Source organism: Schistocerca piceifrons, chromosome 1 (genome assembly GCF_021461385.2).
Source record: "Schistocerca piceifrons isolate TAMUIC-IGC-003096 chromosome 1, iqSchPice1.1, whole genome shotgun sequence".
Lineage (NCBI taxonomy): Eukaryota > Metazoa > Arthropoda > Insecta > Orthoptera > Acrididae > Schistocerca > Schistocerca piceifrons.
In genome coordinates this window covers 693,503,235-693,525,528 of record NC_060138.1, presented here as the reverse complement: position 1 = coordinate 693,525,528, position 22,294 = coordinate 693,503,235, and the positions used below count along the sequence as shown (strand labels likewise).

General features: G+C 43.4%; 2 non-coding genes across 2 annotated transcripts; one reads left to right on the top strand and one right to left on the bottom strand.

The window, feature by feature from the left end:
- Positions 1-7,262: 7,262 nt before the first annotated feature.
- Trnaa-agc lies at positions 7,263-7,335 on the bottom strand. The gene has a single exon. It is a non-coding gene; the product is annotated as a tRNA-Ala (tRNA).
- Positions 7,336-7,504: 169 nt separating this feature from the next.
- On the top strand, positions 7,505-7,577 carry Trnaa-agc. The gene has a single exon. It is a non-coding gene; the product is annotated as a tRNA-Ala (tRNA).
- The last annotated feature ends 14,717 nt before the right edge of the window (positions 7,578-22,294 follow it).

Below are 22,294 nucleotides of genomic sequence, written 5' to 3'. Positions count from 1 at the left end.
TTGCCAAATGCAAATTATGTCAAATGGCTAAGCCTCCAACGATTTCTCACAGAGCACCGTTGTTTCCCATCATTCCAGCGAAATTAAAGGAGATGGCTGCAGTCGATTTGTTCGGTCCAGTGGTTCGTTCTACTAATGGTTTTGCGTACATTTTCGTAGCAGTGGAACTGACATCAAAATATGTGTGTTTTACACCTTTACGCAAAGCAACAGCTCGTTCAGTATCTAACGCTTTCATCAAACATTTTCTTAAAGAAGTTGGTCAAGTTGACAAGGTTATATCAGATAATGGATCACAGTTTCGCTCTAAAATTTGGCTTCGTACTCTACACCGTCGTAAAATTAAACCAATCTTCATTTCACTTTTTCACCCTCAATCTAACGCTTCAGAGAGATGGATGAAGGAAATCAATAAATTGTGCCGTCTTTATTGTCATCAGAATCACAGAACTTGGGATCAGTATCTTCATATTTTTCAAAACATTCTGAATGAACTTCCTAATGACTCAACTTCTTTACCGCCTCTATTGATATTAAAAAATAAAGTACCAACAAATCGCATTTCTGAAATCGTTCCTTTTCCGCCTTCACGGAAACTGCGGCATTCTGAAGTTGTTAACCTGGCTCTACAAAATATTGCATCTGCGGCTGCTAGAAGAAAGAAATCGGCGAAGCGTCCTGGTCGTTTAAAAAATTTGTCGGTTGGTCAAAAGGTATTAATTAAATCCCACCGTTTGTCTCACAAAGGAAAAGGCTTGTGTCGCAAATTTTTTCTGCTTTATAACGGTCCATATAGAATTCGTAAAATTATACATGATAACACTGTTGAAGTAGAAACTCTTAAATCACGACGCTCTAAAGGAATACATCATATATCTAACGTAAAAATTTTTGTGGAATGACATACTTGTGAAAAACTAACAGCTAGATGTAAACACGCAGAGAGTACAAGGATACCGCGCTGTGTTTTGGCGGCGGCACATACTCAAAGCAACAGTGAAGTCTGCGCGCCGCACGAGGCAGTCGTTGACCGCAAACAATGACTTCCTACGTCAAGCGGCTACAGCTGATCGAGCGCTCAGTGCGAATGCACTGACAGCCGTAAACAAATACACAGTCTAATTTCTCCGACTAAATTCTTTATAAAGCTATAAGGACTTGATGAATTATGTTATTAACATTCAGTATTTTGCAGGATACGGTTGTATAAAGTATTTAAGAACTTCAGGTAAATTCTGTGTGTCTCCGACGTTAAGAGGACTTGCTATCGAGAAAATTTCAGAAAGAATGTAATTTCCAAGAAGAAACTAATAAACTAAGAAGGTAACTATTAATTGAGTTCATTTTTCAGGTAACATATTTCCACTTAGGTACGTACTTTAGACGTAATTTGCTGCTCGCGATTACGTGATTCATACTTTGTGCTAAATTTTATGTTCTATGAATTTACTTGTGAAGCGACGTGCTTGTGTACATTTACTGATTTTGACAATTATTGATTAATGAACAGGGTTGTTATTTGTATATATTATGCATCGCTTGGCTGCTATGCTTTTTCACTGATGTCATATTTTTTTTATTATGTGCCTGCTGTGCTTATTTATTTGAATTATAATTGTAACCTGATTTATTGTGCTGATGTGTTTAGTTATGTAAGTTATACTTTGTGATTTATCTGCTTGTGCCTTCATGTTTGCTTATTAAGATGACATATGAATATTTATTTGCTTATGCTGATATGATGCTAATGACCTGTTTATTACGTAAGATATATGTTTACTGCTATGCGTATGGATTACATATTTACACATTCTGTTTTGTTGCCATAACTGCTCTTTAATTTGGTGTATAGAAATGCTGATATACTGTGTATAAACATAGAGTTTAGGTTACACTGTGGTATTAATTATAGATTGTTCGGTTGGCAGAGCCTCGTTGTAGGAATTGTGCTGCATCCACTTGTTGACATTCTGTTCTCTACTGGTATATTTACTCGTTATCGCTTGTTTTGCTTACGCTCAGTGCCTTATATTTTTAAGATAAGAAAATTAACTGCTATAATTCGACGAACGACATTAGTACAAGAGAGTCATAGAAGTCACATGAGCTGAGGTTTTATGGAAGCTGTATACATTTATGCTAATAGGAAGGAAGCTAACGACATGACATACCAATACTAGGTTTAGACCATTAATAGTTATTACACTGCATTTTCGTGAGCAATTGAAATAGGAAGTGACACTTGACACAAGAAATACTCCACATGTTTGCTTCTGCTATGATTCTTGAAGTGGTGTACACACTATGAAATATTATGATCATTCACACTCCGTAATCGTACTTAATTACTGAGAGTTATTCGAACTAAGTCTGTTAGAGGTCAGGTATGCATTTCTTTTATTTAATGATGGACAAGGAACCAAAATGTATCTTATAATTTATAATGAGTAGAAAATTTGGGTCAGATGGATTACACAGAGGTTGTGTGTGGACACTGTGTCTTCGGATTGTATGGGATGCTGAATTGAAGTTGCATTAGGATTTTATCTGTACTTGTTCAAGGAGACTGACTAGAGGAAAGAGTAGTGTTGGAAGTGAGATGATATTGGCAATGAGGTTTATATTTATCGATGTATTATTATAGGTATTGAGAGTATATGAAGTTGTTTGTGGACAAGAGGTAAGGTGATATTGGTGCTGAGGTTTACATTTATCGACGTATTATTGAGGTATTATTGAGATTATGTGATGCTGATGATTATTGCAGTTTTGGTGGATAAGAGGTAAAGTAAGTGAGGAGCATATTTTTTTTGTTGGTCTTATGGAACAAAGAGGATGAAGAGAGCAGACTAAAACACTAAAGTAGAAAGAAGACAGTCTATACACACACTTTGTTAAATCACTAAGCAGTATATACTTTTTTTTGGAGAGAGGAAGTAATTGCATATCGTGGCTCACTGACAGTTGTTCAGCAACAGTACATTTGATCTGGCTTGGCAAACATTGGTCTTGACATGATGACTATGACGTTGACCTAACTATTATTGACTGTTATACATTGCTGCCACTACTACTTGATACACATGATGAACATCAGATTTTGACAGAATTTCATTTACACAATTAACACTATTCAGTTACACAGTAGTACTTAATGTGGATGAGAGATGAGTGAGTGTGTTCTGTGTGTTTTCCTTTCCTAATCCTACCCACCTATCTCCTAAACATTATTTTATTGTTTGTAGTGGCTTGCACTGACACCCATGAATATTATAGGTTTACTGGCATTTGTGTATTGTAATAGTTAATAGGACAATTATCTGACATCATTTGTGTGTTTGTTATGATTTGTATCTTACTGTAAAAGCATTTGTATGTGCATTCAAACTATTGTTCATGCCTGAACTGTCTGATTAGTGAAGATAAATATTCTGAACTGTTACCTGCACTTTTCAACATGATGTGTGACATTTGGTCGTGTTTAATTTCTGCTGATGAACAGAGTGATCAGTGCTAGTGAATTTGATGGAATTGCTTCTGCTGAGAGATGTGACTTTTTGCTATCTGCACCTACTCAACATTGCTGGGTGCCTCTGATGGACTGCTTCTACTGAACTAATGTGACTTGTTGCTGTGTGTACCTCTTGAACTTTACTGGGTGCCACAGATGGAACTGCTTCTACTGAAATAATGTCACTTGTTGCTGTCTGCACCTGCTAAACTTTACTGGGTGCAACTGATGGACTGCTTCTACTGAAATGGTGTCACTTGTTGCTGTCTGCACCTACTCAACATTGCTGGGTGCAACTGATGAACTGTTTTTACTGAAATGAAGTCACTGGTTGCTGTCTGCACCTGCACTCAACATTGCTGAGTGCAACTGATGAACTGCTTCTACTGAATGGTGTCACTTGGGGTGTCTGCACCTGCTCAACATTGCTGGGTGCAACTGATGAACTGTTTTTACTGAAATAATGTCACTTGTTGCTGTTTGCACCTGCTCAACATTGCTGGGTGCAACTGATGAACTGCTTCTACTGAAATGATGTCACTTGTTGGTGTCTGCACCTGCTCTCAACTTTACTGGGTGCCACAGATGGAACTGCTTCTACTGAAATAATGTCACTTGTTGCTGTCTGCACCTGCTCAACATTGCTGGGTGCAACTGATGGACTGCTTCTACTGAAATAGTGTCACTTGTTGCTGTCTGCACCTACTCAACATTGCTGGGTGCCTCTGATGGACTGCTTCTACTGAACTAATGTGACTTGTTGCTGTGTGTACCTCTGCAACTTTACTGGGAGCCACAGATGGAACTGCTTCTGCTGAAATGATGTCACTTGTTGGTGTCTGCACCTACTCAACATTGCTGGGTGCAACTGATGAACTGTTTCTACTGAAATGAAGTCACTTGTTGCTGTCTGCACCTACTCAACATTGCTGGGTGCTTCTGATGAACTGCTTCTACTGAACTAATGTTACTTGTTGCTGGGTGTACCTGCTAAACTTTACTGGGTGCAACTGATGGACTGCTTCTACTGAAAAGATGTCACCTGTTAGTGTCTTTTTTGTATAAACTAATCATTGAAAGCATTTTATGTGAACATTTGTATAAACTGATTTTTTGTATATTGTGTAAACTATTATGTAAAGCCACATGCATGAAAAGAAGTTGTATTGCTTACTGTATTTCATATATTAGGTTAGTAAAAGGTCAGTGCAAAGCCAAAATTTTTAACTAGTTATGTGATGTTTAGGTATTAATATTATCTTTTATTTTTGTTTGTATTTTTCTGGACGAATTTGGTGGTATTTTCACCACCAATGCTGGCAAAAATACCATCAAATTCTGGCCTGTGGAGGAAGGGCATATGAAAGGTGGCTACACTGTGCCACTGCGCCAGAGAGTGCGCCAAAGAGTACTATTAAGCCGCCTCCACAGTGCGTGTTAAGAGTTCGTGGCAGTCAGTGCTACCAGAGAGCTCGTAGAGGACAGTGTGTGTTAAGAGTTCGTACTGAGATGTACTAGTGGGCACTGCTTGTCGTGAAGTCGGAGTAAGATGTTGTAGTAAAGAGTGTTGTTCCTTGTCTTATGCAGTGATTTGATGGGAGAGATAGCAGATGTTATTGTAATGAGTGCATTTCGTCAATATATGAAGGTAAAATTTATAATGTTCCTTTATTAGTTGTGTATCTGAAATAATGTGTCACTACAGGTTCAGTCAACAAAGCATCTGGCTTGTGTTCTTGGATTAGAGTGTAATTGTGATTTTTTTTGCGTAATTATAGTTTTTCTAAATTTCTTTTGTCACGTCAGTATAATTGGTATCAAAATTCTTGTCTTGTTGGAAAAGAACCGTGCCAGATGTGGACGTTGAGTCACACTCCCACATACAGAACAGTTACTCTTGTGCTCATTGGTTTCGTAGATTTTTATAGTTGCTGGGGTCTTAATTAATTAACTGTGTTTACGAAAATTTTCTTACATTGTTCTTTGCAGTCAGATTGCGTAATAATACTAGTCAGGGCCAACCGATTACGAGACTTACGTAATCGGGCATACAGTTACTAAAAACTAAAAACATTTTCAATCATTTTATTTAATTAAGCCCCCATGCATGACCTCAAACTTTTCCTTACTGAGAGACTATTGACACTTTTCACACCATTCAGTTATCCTGTCTAAGTAATTTTGCAATTGGTTTTGATCTTTTGATGAGTGTATTATATGGTAAATGCAGCATCATCTGCAAACAATCTAAGAGGGCTACTCAGACTGTCCCCTAAATCGTTTATATACATTGGGAACTGCAGAGGGCCTATAACACTTCCCTGAGGAACACTGGATGTCACTTCGTTTTACTCGAGGATTTTCCGCTATTTACTACATACTGTGACTTTTCTGAGAAGAAATCTCGGATCCAGTCGCACAACTCAAGCGGTACACCGTAGACTCGGAATCTAATTAAAAGTCTTTTTTGAGGAACGCCGTCAAAAGCGTTCTGGAAATCTAGAAATATGGAATCAGTCTGAGATCCACAGTTGATAGCACTCGTTACTTCGTGTGAATAAAGAGCTAGCTGTGTTTCAATAGAACTATATTTTCTGAAGCGGTGGCGACTGTGTGTCTAGGTAATTCAAAATGTTCGAACCAAGTACTAATCCGAAAATTTTACTACAAATCGATATATATGTCCCGGAACTTAAAATACTGTGGTAATTGACTAAATGATTACTATTGAAGAAATTAATGTCATACAAATATATATAAGTCAGTATGGAATAAATACAAAAATTTCATTATGGTTGTAAGAAGCTGCAGGTATCCTTTTGCACTATAATACTACAGTACAGGATCGATATTAAGCAGCTGTGTTGGGAGATTTGTGAGAAACGTGTGAGTAATTAAGTACGACGTGAATTGTCGCAGGCTTCTTTGACTATCTGCAGCAGGCACAGGAGGGCTGAAATACAGTATATCTGGCAGAGGTTTCATCAAAGACTCACATTTATTCAACACTCCACCCTGAAGTGGAATGGGAAGGAATCTAAATTTACGGTACAATAAAAAATCCTTTTCACCACAAACTTCGCAAAATAAGTGCGAATGCACAAGTAAAAGAGAAACAAAGAAATTGCCTCGTCGTCACCAAGTGATTCACGTCTAACATTAAATTTGCTTAAATCGATCTTTGACAAAAGCAACGTAAGGCTATTTGCATTTTTATGCTCGAGATCTTCAACTTTCTAATTTTATACCGTTTGTAGAACAAACGCTGAAGTTTAGGAGAATAAATTGCATCTATTAGTGAGAAACTGCAGTTACCAGATTTATCTGGAAACTACGATGTTACCAAAGCTCAGCCAACCGACTTCAATGTCTCCAAAATAAAGCTCCTGTTAATATACGTCATCTGAAGTTGGTCATCGAAAGTAAGTTAACTGAACAAGAAATAAATTCAAAGTATTCGTCTCGAATCGCGATACTCTTACTAGTTAAGCCGGAATTTCTATACATTTTGTATAAAGCTGTGTGCTTCTAAACACTGAGTCTGCAAAATGGTGATATTGACTACTGACTCGGTAATAGCTCCCGGTTCTTATAGCTCCAGTGAGTTGTAACGCTACTGGTGTCATTTTATTCGCAGACGTTATCCATTTACATAGAATTCAGACTATATACGGTAAATTCATTTTTATACCAGTGTCATTCTTACACTTAGGTAAGTTATCTGAATGACAAAATGATGCAAAAACATTACTGGAGGCGCCGGGTATCGATCCCGGTACCTCTCACATGCTAAGCGAGCGCTCTACCATCTGAGCTACGCCCCCAAGATGGAAGCAGGTCTGACTTGGCATTAGGGCGTGCTTCGTTACGCAGCCAACCTGTTACTCGGCCAGCTCTGGTGAAACCTGTTGGGTGTGGCCGCCGCCCGGCGCCGCTGAGTCTGCGGCTGCCAAACTGTTACTGAGAAAGTATAAAGAGTTAAGTCCAGCGGCTGGGGGCGTAGCTCAGATGGTAGAGCGCTCGCTTAGCATGTGAGAGGTACCGGGATCGATACCCGGCGCCTCCAGGAACCTCCTTTTTTTCACTCCTTTTGTTACCTCCAGTTCTAGCGGCTGCAGACATTGTAGTAATTTTTCTTATGCCGAGAAGTTAAGTTCAATGAGATACAGGTACTCAGGTGTCTCCTGGGGTCCTTTGACAGGCGCAACAGTGTGGCAGGCCTTCTGCACCAATCATGCTCCACACGCTTCGGCTCGTCTGGCTGTGTGGCCACCGGCAATCTCCTGAACCTCCTGCTCAGACTTTGTGTTCAGCGGATGAGCAGGTGGAATTCTACTCGTGTTTCTGTAGGCAGAGCAATCGAAGTCGGAACGGAAGACTTGTCTTCACACAGAGGTGGACGGATGTAGCCTACGGTTTCGCCGAAATGTGCGTCAGACCGACACGCCTGTGAACCGGCGCCTAAATGTTAGGGGAGACATTGAACTGAGACAATAATGGCATGTGATCCGATTCATATTACTTTTTTCTAACCTGAAATATATCTAGTAGTTTCAGCACTATTGAAGGAACAGAAACAGAAAATTACACCACTAGCCATTAAAATTGCTACACCACGAAGATGACGTGCTACAGACGCGAAATTTAACCGACAGGAAGAAGATGCTGTGATATGCAAATGATTAGCTTTTCAGAGCATTCACACAAGACTGGCGCCGGTGGCGACACCTACAACGTTTAACGTGAGGAAAGTTTCCAACCGATTTCTCATACACAAACAGCAGTTGACGGGTGCTGCCTGCTGAAACGTTGTTGTGATGCCTCGTGTAAGGAGGAGAAATGCGTACCATCACGTTTCCGACTTTGATAAAGGTCGGATTGTAGCCTATCGCGATTGCGGTTTATCGTATCGCGACATTGCTGCCCGCGTTGGTCGAGATCCGATGAGTATTAGCAGAATACGGAATCGGTGGGTTCAGAAGGGTAATACGGAACGCCGTGATGGATCCCAACGGCCTCGTATCACTAGCAGTCGAGATGACAGGCATCTTATCCGCATGGCTGTAACGGATCGTGCAGCCACGTCTCGATCCCAGAGTCAACAGATGGGGACGTCTGCAAGACAGCAACCAACTCCACGAACAGTTCGACGACGTTTGCAGCAACATGGACTATCAGCTCGGAGACCGTGGCCGCGGTTACCCTTGACGCTGCATCACAGACAGGAGCGCCTGCGATGGTGTACTCAACGACGAACCTGGGTGCACGAATGGCAAAACGTCATTTTTCGGATGAATCCAGGTTCTGTTTACAGTATCATCATGGTCGCATTCGTGTTTCGCGACATCGCGGTGAACGCTCATTGGAAGCGTGTATTCGCCATCGCCATAATGGCGTATCACCCAGCCCCAGCGTGATGGTATGGGGTGCCATTGGTTACACGTCTCGGTCACCTCTTGTTCGCATTGACGGCGCTTTGAACAATGGACATTACATTTCAGATGAGTTACGACCCGTGGCTCTACCCTTCATTCGATCCCTGCGAAACCCTACATTTCAGTAGGATAATGCGCGACCGCAAGTTGCAGGTCCTGTACGGGCCTTTCTGGATACAGAAAATGTTCGACTGTTGCCCTGGCCAGCACATTCTCCAGATCCCTCACCAATTGAAAACGTCTGGTCAATGGTGGCTCGTCACAATACGGCACTCACTACTCTTGATGAACTGTGGTATCGTGTTGAGGCTGCTTGGGCAGCTGTACCTGCACACGTCATCCAAGCTCTGTTTGACTCAATGCCCAGGCGTTTCAATGTCGTTATTACGGCCAGAGGTGGTTGCTCTGGGTACTGATTTCTCAGGATCTATGCACCCAAATTGCGTGAAAATGTAATCACATGTCAGTTCTAGTATAATATATTTGTCCAATGAATACCCGTTTATCATCTGCATTTCTTCTTGGTGTAGCAATTTTAATGGCCAGTAGTGTAAAAAAAAAAAAAAAAAAAAAAAAAAAAGAGAACAATCGATGGAAGAAAATGATATTTCCGTGTTCTGGTATCCGATTTTTGTGACATTAGTCTATGCGGCGTGACACTACGTTATGCTTTTTTGCACTCAAAATACGCCTTCATTTTAATTAGCACATACTACAGGCACGGAAATCCTGAAGCATCAGTTTCATACTGTTTGGTCAAGGAGTTCATGGTGTAACACTCCCCAATTCCATCAAATCAGTTACGGGACACCTAATGTTCTGGAAAAATAAGAAGGTTGTGTTTGGCCACTGTACCCAACGAAAGCATATAACAGTGAGAAGAACAACTTAGCTACACGACAGCTTATATTTTTAAGGAATCTTGAAATATAAGTCAGGTCTGAGTATAGAATAGTCTTATATGCTCTTTGTAATACACACAGTTCACGTGAAACTGACAGGTAACTAAGTTCCATAAAATCTCAATAGAAGTTACACAAAATGACGCTAACCCTGTTGTGGGGAGACGTCCCAAATTATATGGAAGACTATGTGAAGAAAATGCAACAAGATTATCTCATCTGGGCAACTCGCGGATTCAGTGTTAACGAGGCGAAAGAGAGCAAAAATTATAACACACGCCGATTGGCCGAACAAGTAAGCTGAGACTACAAAACGCACATTAACAAACAAGCGGTTGGTATTGGCCTGCAGCAGTGTTTCACAATCAGCCAACATCTTTGCACCAAGCGCTGCGGCGGGGACGACTCATTCAACTAGATACACACTCATTTTGCACGAAAGCAAGTGACTATCTTATGTTTCTCAGGCAGCGCCATGGCATCCCGTACTTTGATGTCTGTGCAGAAAAGGCAAGAAATGTCATGTTAAATTATTCTTTTGGTACAGCAGTGATGGGACACAAGTCTCCGCCCTCAGCGAGGACAGGTGCCGGCTCCACCCAACAAAAGCATTAAGCAGGCCGCAGCCCCACCGCTGTGAAACTGCTCAACTCCCCCGGAGAGGCTCGCCTTCGTAATGAGACTTACTCACTGTCTTCTGCCAACAAAGTGAACTAGAGACCGCGCTAGGAGCTCACCGTCCCAGCGAGGAAAAAAGCAAAACTTTCCTCCCAAGCGAATATGCCCAGTACTCTCAATAAAAGTAGCTACGAAACAGCAGCAGAAAAATGAAACAATATTGCATAGAAATATGTGACACTCATGTCACAGTTACTAAAATAGTACTTTGTAATGTTCGTTAGTTGCAGATTTAGTGCAATGCTGGACATTTGTATGTTGTTGGCATTCAAAGCAGTGACCCTTAAACGGTTCTGTCTCTGTGAAACAAGGCAACAATCAGAACAACAGAAACCTGCTTCGACTAAGGTAACATTTGACGGAAATTGAGTCTTTGTTTTTGCGGTAAATGTAAATGTCGTGTGACTAGGGCCTCCCTTCGAGCAGACCGTTCGCCGGGTACAAGTCTTTCGATTTGACGCCACTTCGGCGACTTGCGCGTCGATGGGGATGAAATGATGATGATTAGGACAACACAACACCCAGTCCCCGAGCGGAGAAAATCTCCTACCCAACCGGGGATCGAACCCGGGCCCTTAGGATGGACATTCTGTCGCTCTGACCACTCAGCTACCGGGGCGGACTGTTTCTGTGGTGACGTCAATCAGGTCAACATATGGGAGGAAAACTGTCGCTTTTGTTTTCTCTATACCTGCATCAGGGTGTTTTTTACACCTGTCATCGCGCTGAGCTGGTTCGACCAGATGCCCGCAGTATCTATTCCATTTAAACATTCGTTAAATATAACTTGGAACTTAGATCTCAAATATTTCACGTCTCCGCAGTGCCCTGTACCTTACGAACCGGGCAATTATTAGGCAACCTGAGTACATTGATTACTGCCGAATTTTACTTTTAAAAGAGTGGATTAAAACGGCTGATACATAGAAATCCTATTCTTTAGTTCATCGCTATCTGTACATGGATATCAACAACATATTTTCTGAAACTTCCTGGCAGATTAAAACTGTGTGCCGGACCGAGACTCGAACTCGGGACCTTTGCCTTTCGCGGGCAAGTGCTCTACCACTTCTGGCCCGCGAAAGGCAAAGGTCCCGAGTTCGAGTCTCGGCTGGCACACAGTTTTAATCTGCCAGGAAGTTTCATATCAGCGCACACTGCGCTGCAGAGTGAAAATCTCATTCTGGAAACATATTTTCTGTAAGTACGTCTTTCGTTGTTCGTATCTAGTTGTGCACTGCTTGGGTAAAACACAATCAGAAATTCAGTTGCACTGAAAGAGATACAAAAACTTAACGGATTGAGGAACGCAAGCAAGAGCATTTGGTTCCCGACGTAGAGATAAGAGTATAAAAAGCCAGGCGATCTGCGACACTGTGAGGACGCAGAGGTCTGTAAGCGAAGCCGGCGGTAGGTGGCTGTTCGTCTCCCTGCGGCCCACAGCTTAAATATTCCCGCGCTGGCTCTCCAGAAACTTCCGCTGAATTTTTAATCAAGTAATTCTAAGCGATAAAACAATTTGCGCCTGAATTATGTATAGAACGGTAATTTAAGTTATCTCTGCTGAATGAGTTTTTCCCAGGGTGTTTTGTTTTTGTTGGGAATTTTCGCAAGAGATCAAGTTCCGATAGATTTTTCTCCAGAGATGGAGAGGGAGATTGGAAGCTAGGGAGCTGCCCGTCTGAGCCTGCGTTAGCACTTTACAGAGAGAAAAAAGTTTTAAAGTGATCTGATGTTCTACTTTTGGATTGACTTCTGCGTTACAGATCATTTATTCTGCTTCCATAACCACGAAATTAACATGTATCATCCTCACGTACCCAAGAATTATTTTTCCCATAAACATCACGTCTGTAGTGCATTGATTAGCTCTGCTGACTATGTATGTGCATGTTACGGATTCTATGGCCGCTGACTACTACAGGTTCTTCTGCGACGTGGAGTTCTGGAATGGTGTCCACTCAGTGTCGAAACGTCGGATGGGATATCGACTGAACAAATATAAACAAGCAGTGTGAGAAACCGAAGTGGCGCCCAGAAAAGACCTGCATCGTTGTATTAGTACAAGACAAAAAAAAACATATTAGGAATGCTGGGTCTCTCTACAGTTACGTACATGAAGTTTCACTACCTTAAATTAGGGCTGGAAATTTAGGGTGATCGTATTACTTTCAAACATAAATACTTTTGAAGTCTACACTTACAACAATTAATACAATCTGTTTTGTAGCACTAAGGCCAGTCAGTCGCAGCCCAGAGACATACCACGTAGAGGCAGTCCTACCCAAATTGCGTGGTAGGTCTATGAGATATCAAATCATTCTGTCTGACTACGATTTTCCATGCACTTTTCCTGTGATTGAAAGGAACATCTTCTGGTGAGCAAAAATGCCATCTAAGATCAATCGTTGTGTCTGAGTATTTATTTCTGCAATGTTTGTCTTTCTGAAGGTGTGCCTCCCGACGTAAATTAATAGTAAAGCAGCCAAGAAAAGCATTCACCTTCAGAGCTGCATAATTCTGCTGCTCTTTAAATAAAGTTTTGTATTTCTGTTCTGTGTAACATTATTGTCGGTGAACAGCATTACATTGAGGTGACAAAAATCATGGGATACCGAAATTCACCTATACAGATGGCGATTGTATTGCGTACATAAATGATGTGACTTCGCTAAACCGCTCCAGGCAAATGGCGGAATGGTTCCTTTGAAAGGGCACGGCCGACATCCTTCCTCATCCTTCCCTAATCCGATGAGACCGATAACCGCGCTGTCTGGTCCCCTCCCACCAAACAACCCAACCCATCGTAAATGATGATGATGATGAAGTCCCAGACTCCTTGGCAGGCCGTAGGGGAACGATGCGGAAGACCCGCACCGCCGTACTAGGCAAGGTCCTAGTGATGGTGGTTTTCCACAGCCTTCCTCTGACCACAATGGGGATGGATGATGACGATAGAAACGACACAACAACACCCACTCATCTCGAGGCAGGTGAAAACCCCTGACCCCACCGGGAATCGAACCTGGGACCCCGTGCTCGGGAAGCGAGAACGCTACGCCGAGACCGCGAGCTACGGACGCGTACATAAAAGGCAGTGCATGGCGAAGGCGTCATCTGCACACAGGCGATTCACGTGGAAAGGCTTCCGACGTGATTATGACCGCACGATGGGAACTAACAGACTTTGAACGCTGAATGATAGTTGGAGCTAAACGCATGGCACGTTCCATTTCGGAAATCGTTGGGGATTTCAAGATTCCGGGAGCCACAGTGTCAAGTGCGCGCCGAGAATATTAGGTTCCAGGTATTACCTCTCACCACGAACAACGCAGTGGCCGACTGCCTTCACTTAACGTCCGAGATCAGCATCGTTTGCGTAGCGATGTCAGAGCTAACAGACAAGCAACATTGGGTGAAATTACTTCAGAAATAAACGCGGGACGTACGAGGAACGTATCCGTGAGGACAGCGCGGTGCAGTTTGGCTTTAATGGGCTATGGCAGCAGACGACAGATGCGGGTGGCTTTGCTAACAGCACGGCGCCGCCTGCAGCGCCTCTCCTGGACTCGACTCGTGACCCTATCGGTTGGACCCTAGAGGAGTGGAAAACCGTGGCCTGGTCAGATTAGTTCCGATTTCAGTTAGTAAGAGATTATCGTAGGGCTCGAATGTGGTGCAGACTCCATGGATAAAGTTGTCAACAGAGCACTGTGCAAGCTGGTGGTGGCCCCATAATTGTGTGGCTGTGTTTAAATGGAATGCAGAGGGTCCTTTGTTCCAACTGAACTGATGATTGATTGGAGATGGTTACGTTAAGCAGCATCTGCAGCCATTCATGGGCTTCACGTTCCCAAACGTCTATAGAATATGTATGACAATGTGTGATGTCAACAGGCCACAACTGTTCACGACTGATTTGAAGAACACTGGACAATTTGAGTGAATGATTCAGCCAGCCATATCACCCGACATGAATCCCTTCGATCATTTATTGGACATAACTGGGAGGTCAGTTTGTGCACAAAATGCTTCAGCGGCAACACTTCCGCAATTGTGAGTGCTATAGAGGCAGCATGGCTCAATGTTTCTGCAGGGACTTCCAAGACTAGGTGCATGTTACGTCCATGCCACGTCGAGTTGCTGCATTACACTGGGCAAAAGGATGTCTGACACAGCAAATGTTATCCCACGACTTTTGTCACCTCAGTGTGCATACATTGTAAGAATGAGGCTAAAGCATTTGCACAGCAATTGGCTAATGAGAGACACTCATAATTTTATTCTGTTTTTTGAGAATTTCTACCTTAATTTCAAGGGCAACTTGTTAAAGAATTCTGCTTCATAAATAAATCTCCACCAAGAATCTTTAAAAAAAATGAGAAAACTACTTGGAAATAATTTCTTTATGTTGTACAGATCTGATATAATTAAATTTTCCTGCAGACATGTGAGCCTGAGCTTTGTCTACACTCTACAATAATGATAGAAGCTGAAGAAATGAACTACAATTTTGTGGCACAGGCAGGGTTTGAAACCAGGTCTTCTTGCTTTCTAGACAGGTGTGCTGGCCATTACACCACGGCAGTAGTATAAGTAACACAGCTGCACAGACTATCCTACTGTAATGCCCTCCTAATATAAATTTCAGTTCATGGCAATACTGACGATTTAACAAGGGGAAAATAAGCTGAAGACGCGAAGTTTGTGTGAGGGAGGGCATTGGACTAGGGTAGTCTGCGCAGCTGTGTTACCTCTACTGCTGCGGTTGTGTACTAGCTAGCACATATGCATAGTAAGCCAGAAGAAAAGCCCGCCCGGTTAGCCGATCGGTCTGAAGCACGGCTTTCCGGAGCGAGAAGGAGCGCCTGGTCCCCGGCGCGAATCCGGCCGGCGGGCTTGTGCCGAGGTCCGGTGAGCCGGCCAATCTGTGGATGGTTTTTAGGCGGTTTTCCTCGGCGAATGCGGGCTGGTTCCCTTTATACCGCCTCAGCTACACTATGTCGGCGATTGATGCGCAAACAAGTTCTCCACATAAGCGTACACCACCATTACTCTACCACGCAAACATAGGGGTTACAGTCGTCTGGTGTGAGACGTTCCATGGGGGGGGGGGGGGGGGGTCCACCGGGGGCCGAACCGCACAATAACCCTCGGTTCGGTGTGGGGAGGCGGAGGGGTGAAGTGGACTGCGGTAGTCGTCGCGGGGTTGTGGACCACTGCGGCGGGGACGGAGCCTCTCCATCGTTTCTAGGCCCCCGTGTAACATACAACGTGCAAGCCAGAAGACCTGTGTTCAAGTGTTTCTTCAGCTTCAATTATTATCATTATGCTGCGTTAAATTAATTAATTTATTTTCATTCTCTTTCGATATCTCTTCTTCTTAATCACAGAAATCACAAATCATAAATCACCAGTGAGCTACAAAATTCTTTACAAGAGAGAAAAATGAGTCCACTTCGCGTGAGGGCACTTCACCTCTGGGCATCCTGAGTGGAGATTTGGAGTTCAGTGTGCCCATGCAACATTGTGCCTCCCCACACCGTAACACCTGGACCACCAAAACGATCATGTGCAATAATGCTGGACGTAGCATCATATGGCGAGTGGTGTAAACACATAAAGCATCCAGGAACATTTACGTTCGTCTCACAGCGTATCTTTTCCAGTTATCTTCCGTACCGTAGTGTACTGTACTGTAGTGTAGCAGTTCTTTCTATGTATGGCGCAAGTTTCATCAAGCTGTTTTATTTGACAGTGACACATTAAGCGAAAGCTTCTTTCGTCCTTAAGCTTTTCACGGCAGTGTATGTTTAATAAATGACTGAGAATAATTGAGATCCTTGGGAGAGCTAGCCATTACGAAACTACTTCAGCTGATGTGTGACGTATATGAAACTAGCGAAATAGCCTCAGACTTCAAAGAGAATGTAATAATTACGCTTTTAAAAAGTTGTTGGCAGATTTGAATATACATATTTGGTGTCTGTTCTTTCCGACATGTCCGAAAGAACAGACATCATTCTGATCTTGCAGTCATTAACACTCGAGATCCAAATGAATTACGACATGTAATGGCCAGTGGGCATTGATTTACTTTAGAGGGAAAAGTTGAAAATTTGTGTGAGAATGGGATCCGAACTCAGGTTCCTGCTTACTAGGCAGGTGCTCTGACCACTTTTTTTATTTTGTTCGTTCGTGGTCCGTGGCATTTGGTCGGGGCGGACGTCACATGACATCCGCTCTAGTTCATTGTTGATTTCTTCATTCATTTATTTGTATTGTGGAGGACATCCAGCCCTCTGACAGTGCCGGCAAAAAATTAGGACATGGTCCTAGGATTCACGATTCTAAATGTGAATAAGGAATTGTTACTAACAACCACTGACCCATCCGGACCCAGTAGATACAACAACTGCACAGACTATCCTGCTAGACCCTAATTCTCAACTTATCCATACACTGCTGACGTAGTGCCCCTGCCCATTATCCTCATTAATCGCGGCGTTTTGGCGATTCGAGCATGATCTGCATCTGCACTGAAGGGATCATTGCCCAGTCTCTCCTTACTTACATATTTGTTGTCTGTTCTGCAGACCGCACTCCAACTCTTAAGGAAACCGGCCAAACGTCTCGATTAATGAGGATGGTCCAAAATGGTGCAAATGGCTCTAAGCATTATGGGACTTGACATCTGAGGTCATCTGTCGCCTAGACTCAGAACTACTTAAACCTAACTAACCTAAGGACATCACACACATCCATGCCCTAGGCAGGATTCGAACCTGCGACCGTAGCAGCAGCGCAGTTCCGGACTTAAGCGCCTACAACCGCTCGGCCACAGCGGCCGGCAGTAATGAGGACAATGGGCAGAGGTACTACGTCAGTAGCGTATGGATAAGTTGAGAATCTGGGTCTGACGGGAGGCGTGCTAGAGTAGTATGTGCAGTTGTGCTGATCACTGTGTCCGGAAGGCTCAGTGTTCAGAGCATCCGCCTTCCAAGCAGGGGACCCGGGTCGAATCACAGTCTAGAAAAAATTTTCAGCTTACGCCATTGATGTAAATCTGTGCCCACTAGCACCTGCTTGTCGTAACTTCTTTGTGTCTACATGCGAATACAACCAAACAATCAGTTTAGTACATCATGCTTGAAAAATATTGCCACTTTTTATTTACAAAAGAATGGAAAAATTGGTAGAGGCCGAGCTCGCGGAAGATCAATTTGGTTTACGAAGACACCCGTAAGGCACTATGACTTAAATTTTTTAAAAATAAAGTAAAACTGAGTTTTGCCGACGACCTTGTTATTCTGTCGGAGGCGGCAAATGACTTGCAAGAGTATTTGAACGACATGGTTACAGTTTCGAAAAGAAGTTATGAGTTGAACATTAACACTGAAGTAAAACAAGGTAATGCAATGTGCAGTCGAAATAAATAAGCAAGGATCCATAAAGTTCGATACAAAAGAAAAATGAGTCAATATCTGGATATGGAAATAAGACATTAAAAGCAGTAGCTGAGTTCTTTTATTTAAGCAGCAAAATAACTGAAAATAGCCAAAGCGTTATTCGTCTAAAAACTTATGGAATGAACTGTTTAGAATCGACGAGGACAAAAACTGTATTTTTGGCTGAAGTGTTTTTCGTGCAAAAACTTATGGAGTGTACTGACTGAAATGAATGAGGGGGAAAATGTGTTTTTCATTATTAATCCACCGAATGTGCCACCTCAACATTAAAGGCAAGCCGTGTCTGAAACCTTAATAAATATTATACTGCAGCAATAAAAAGACGTGTTTAAGTCATAGAGAGGGAACATAAATTCAAGTGTTGGGGGAGTCTTTTCTGAAGGGTTTTGTTAGGAGTGCAGCCCTGTACGGAAGTGAAACGTGGACGTTAAGCAGCAGACAAAGGAAAAGAATAGAAGATTTGTAATGTGCTGCTACAGAAGGATGCAGAAGATTGGATGGATAGATCGGAAAACGAAAGAGTTAGTATCGTTTCAAAATAAGGAGACCCTTTTTTTTTGTGCCAGAATGTGAGTGAAAGAAGGAATCGCTTCAGAGGAGGCATCCCGAGGGACTGAGGAGTTCAAATGGTTCAAATGGCTCTGAGCACTATGGGACTTAACTACTGTGGTCATCAGTCCCCTAGAACTTAGAACTACTTAAAACTTACTAACCTAAGAACATCACACACATCCATGCCCGAGGCAGGATTCGAACCTGGAACCGTAGAGGTCGCGCTGTTCCAGACTGTAGCGCCTAGGACCACTCGGCCACTCCGACCGGCCCAACAACTACAACAGTAATTTGTCAACAGAGGCGAAACCTGCCAAATTAACGATTCGAATAGATGTGCTAAATGTACAAACAGAAATAAAAAAGTGGGAGGAAAGAATCTCCAAGAAAAAGTGTAACAAAAGGAAGTTGCTAACATATTAGGTAGTTGTCCATAGTTTGGACTGTATCTCGGAAATGAAGTCTAGCGCTTTTGGAAGCGGAGCTGTGTAGCAACTGCTGCTGTTAACGAGCAGAGGTCCAGTGAGCGCTAGTGTTGTGCAGCCGCAGTGCTGGAAGCGCCCTCGCGAAGCGTACGGGTCTGGTATCTAGGAGCCTTCCGGGGCGTCGCTGGTCCGCCGACACGCTGCGCGGTGTGTGCCGGGTGATCAATACGCCCCCACCCCCGCCTCCGCCACCGCCCCCGCCACAGCCACCGCCGCCGCCGCCGCCGCCGGCTCCACACGCCTCCGGCTGCGCGCTAATCGCGGCGTCGCCCCCGCGGCGTGACGCCACCGCTGGGATCCCGCAGGCTTATTCTCGCCACATTCAAACAGACCGCTGTATTTTCTCCACAAGTGGATTCTGCCTCCGTCTAATTACCGTCACTTCTTCTTTCATATACCGTCCTCTGCCGCACTAAAAGACGAATTAGGAGGGAAATAACGACAATAGAAAGAAAAACGAGTTGAGAGAGAGGGACAGGCAAGAAGAAGATCGAGAGGCAGTTCACATTCGAAGCCTCGTGCCAGTAAATTTTTCAGTGTAGTCCAGGAAGAAATGTATCATCATATAAAGTTGTGTCGATATGTTCGACCCGTTTGATTTCAGATAATCAGGATCGATTTTCAGCATGTTGCCCAAAACGTTGTAGGGCCTTTTCCACCAGCACCACACGTCCGAATCTTCTCTGGTGACGCTGGTGCTGTCGAAGTGAAAAGATAATAATGTCAATTTTCATGCACATCTACATCACTGGTCTGAAGTTCACGTCCAAGTGCTTTGGCAGAGGATTATCAAAACTACTTTCAGGGCTTTTCAGTCTCGAACAACACATGGCAAACTGAACACCTAAATCTTTTCTTGCAAGCTCTGATTTGCCTTTCTTTTCATTCGGCCGGCCGGAGTGGCCGTGCGGTTCAGGCGCTACAGTCTGGTTGGTTGGTTTGGGGAAGGAGACCAGACAGCGTGGTCATCGGTCTCATCGGATTAGGGAAGGATTGGGAAGGAAGTCGGCCGTGCCCTTTCAGAGGAACCATCCCGGCATTTGCCTGGAGTGATTTAGGGAAATCACGGAAAACCTAAATCAGGACGGCCGGACGCGGGATTGAACCGTCGTCCTCCCGAATGCGAGTCCAGTGTCTAACCACTGCGCCACCCCGCTCGGTACTACAGTCTGGAACCGAGCGACCGCTACGGTCGCAGGTTCGAGTCCTGCCTCGGGCATGGAAGTGTGTGATGTCCTTAGGTTAGTTAGGTTTAATTAGTTATAAGTTCTAGGCGACTGATGACCTCAGAAGTTAAGTCGCATACTGCTCAGAGCCATTTGAACCATTTTTTTTTTTTTAATCCGTGATCTCTCTCCCCTGTTTCTCGATAATACAAATCTGCGCTGTAAGGATGCATACTGCAAAGGGCGCACTTCACACTTTCTCTGGGAGGTGGGACGTATCGAGCTTTTATCGATGACATTTTAGGCGCTCTCCTTGAAAACTTGCTTGTTTGGTTGCAGCACAATGGTCACCCAGTCCATTTTGCGCTTGGTATTGTGCAAGAATTGAACAACTGATTTCCTGCCAGATGGCTAGGACACTGTGGTCCTGAGGAACGGGCCGCACAGTCGCCCGATTTAACACCAGCAGATTCCTTTTTGTGGAGGTAGCTTAAGAACTGTGTTTACGTCAACGAACGCGCAACCACGGATAACGTCGTGTAGGAGGCGCATTAAGTTGTGCATTGAGGAAAATGGAAATTCATTTTAAGACCTCACCTCAATGTATGTGCTGCACCACAACATTCATTTGAACACAGGCACTTATCTACAGCACGTTGCGTTTACCCCTAAAAGACTGGACCTCTTTATCCCCCAACATAGTACAGAAATTTAATTTAAACCGATTTGAACAGCGTTGGTTTAAATAATTAATAACGTTCCGCTTTAAAAAATATATAATCCGTTTCCGTAATGATCTGTAAATTAACCAAATAAATTCCGTCGATACAGTTCCACTTTTTATGTTTACCTATCGAAATACGTATTCCTTTCACTTATTATTATGTAACTGAGGAGAAGCACGTGGAATATACTGTATACAGAATGGAGATGCCGTGGTTCCTACCTATGTTGTATGGTTACGCTGAAATGGTAATCATCGGCATAGTAAAGCATGTAGAACATTTCACGCCAATTTGTCGTTTGTTGCATGCCGCCTTCATGGATTGCATTTCTAATAGGTAGCAGTGTAGTATACTGCCCAAATGGAACCGTGGTTTCAGTCTTCTAGAAATTTTTAGCGGCTGTGATCCCAACGTGTGGAAAATGATGTTCTTTATCAACTATTTCTCCTTCTTCATGATGTTCGCTTTCGTGTGTGTTCTCCACATTCCTCCATTCTTTATCAACTATTTCTGTTCCTCGCTTTCACAGTCCATTCTCCTTTTTACCTAGTTTTAATTACACTATGTGAATAAAAGTATCAGGACACCCCCAAAACATACGTTTTTCATATTAGGTGCATTGTGCTGCCACCTACTGCCAGGTACTCCCTATCAGCGACCTCAGTAGTCATTAGACATCGTGAGATAGCAGAATGGGGCGCTCCGCAGAACTCACAGACTTCGAACGTGGTCAGCTGATTGGGTGTCACTCGTGTCGCCGGCCGGAGTGGCCGAGCGCTTCTAGGCGCTACAGTCTGGAGCTGCGCGACCGCTACGGTCGCAGGTTCGAATCCTGCCTCGGGCATGGATGTGTGTGATGTCCTTAGGTTAGTTAGGTTTAAGTAGTTCTAAGTTCTAGGGGACTGATGACCTCAGAAGTTAAGTCCCATAGTGCTCAGAGCCATTCGAACCATTCGTCACTCGTGTCATACGTCTGGACGCGAGATTTCCACACTCGTTAACATCCCTAGGTCCACTGTTTACGATGTGATAATGAAGTGGCAACGTAAAGGGACACGTACAGCACAAAAGTGTACAGGTCGATCTCGTCTGTTGACTGACAGAGACAGCTGACAGTTGAAGAGAGTCGTAATGTGTGATAGACAGACATCTATCCAGACCACCACACAGGAATTCCACACTGCATCAGGATACACTGCAAATACTATGTCACTTAGACGAAAGGTGAGAAAACTTGGACTTCTTGGTCGAGCGGCTGCTCATAAGCCACACATCATGCCGGTAAACGCCAAACGACGCTTCGCTTGGTGTAAGGAGCGTAAATATTGGGCGATTGAACAGTGGAAAAACGTTGTGTGGAGCGACGAATCA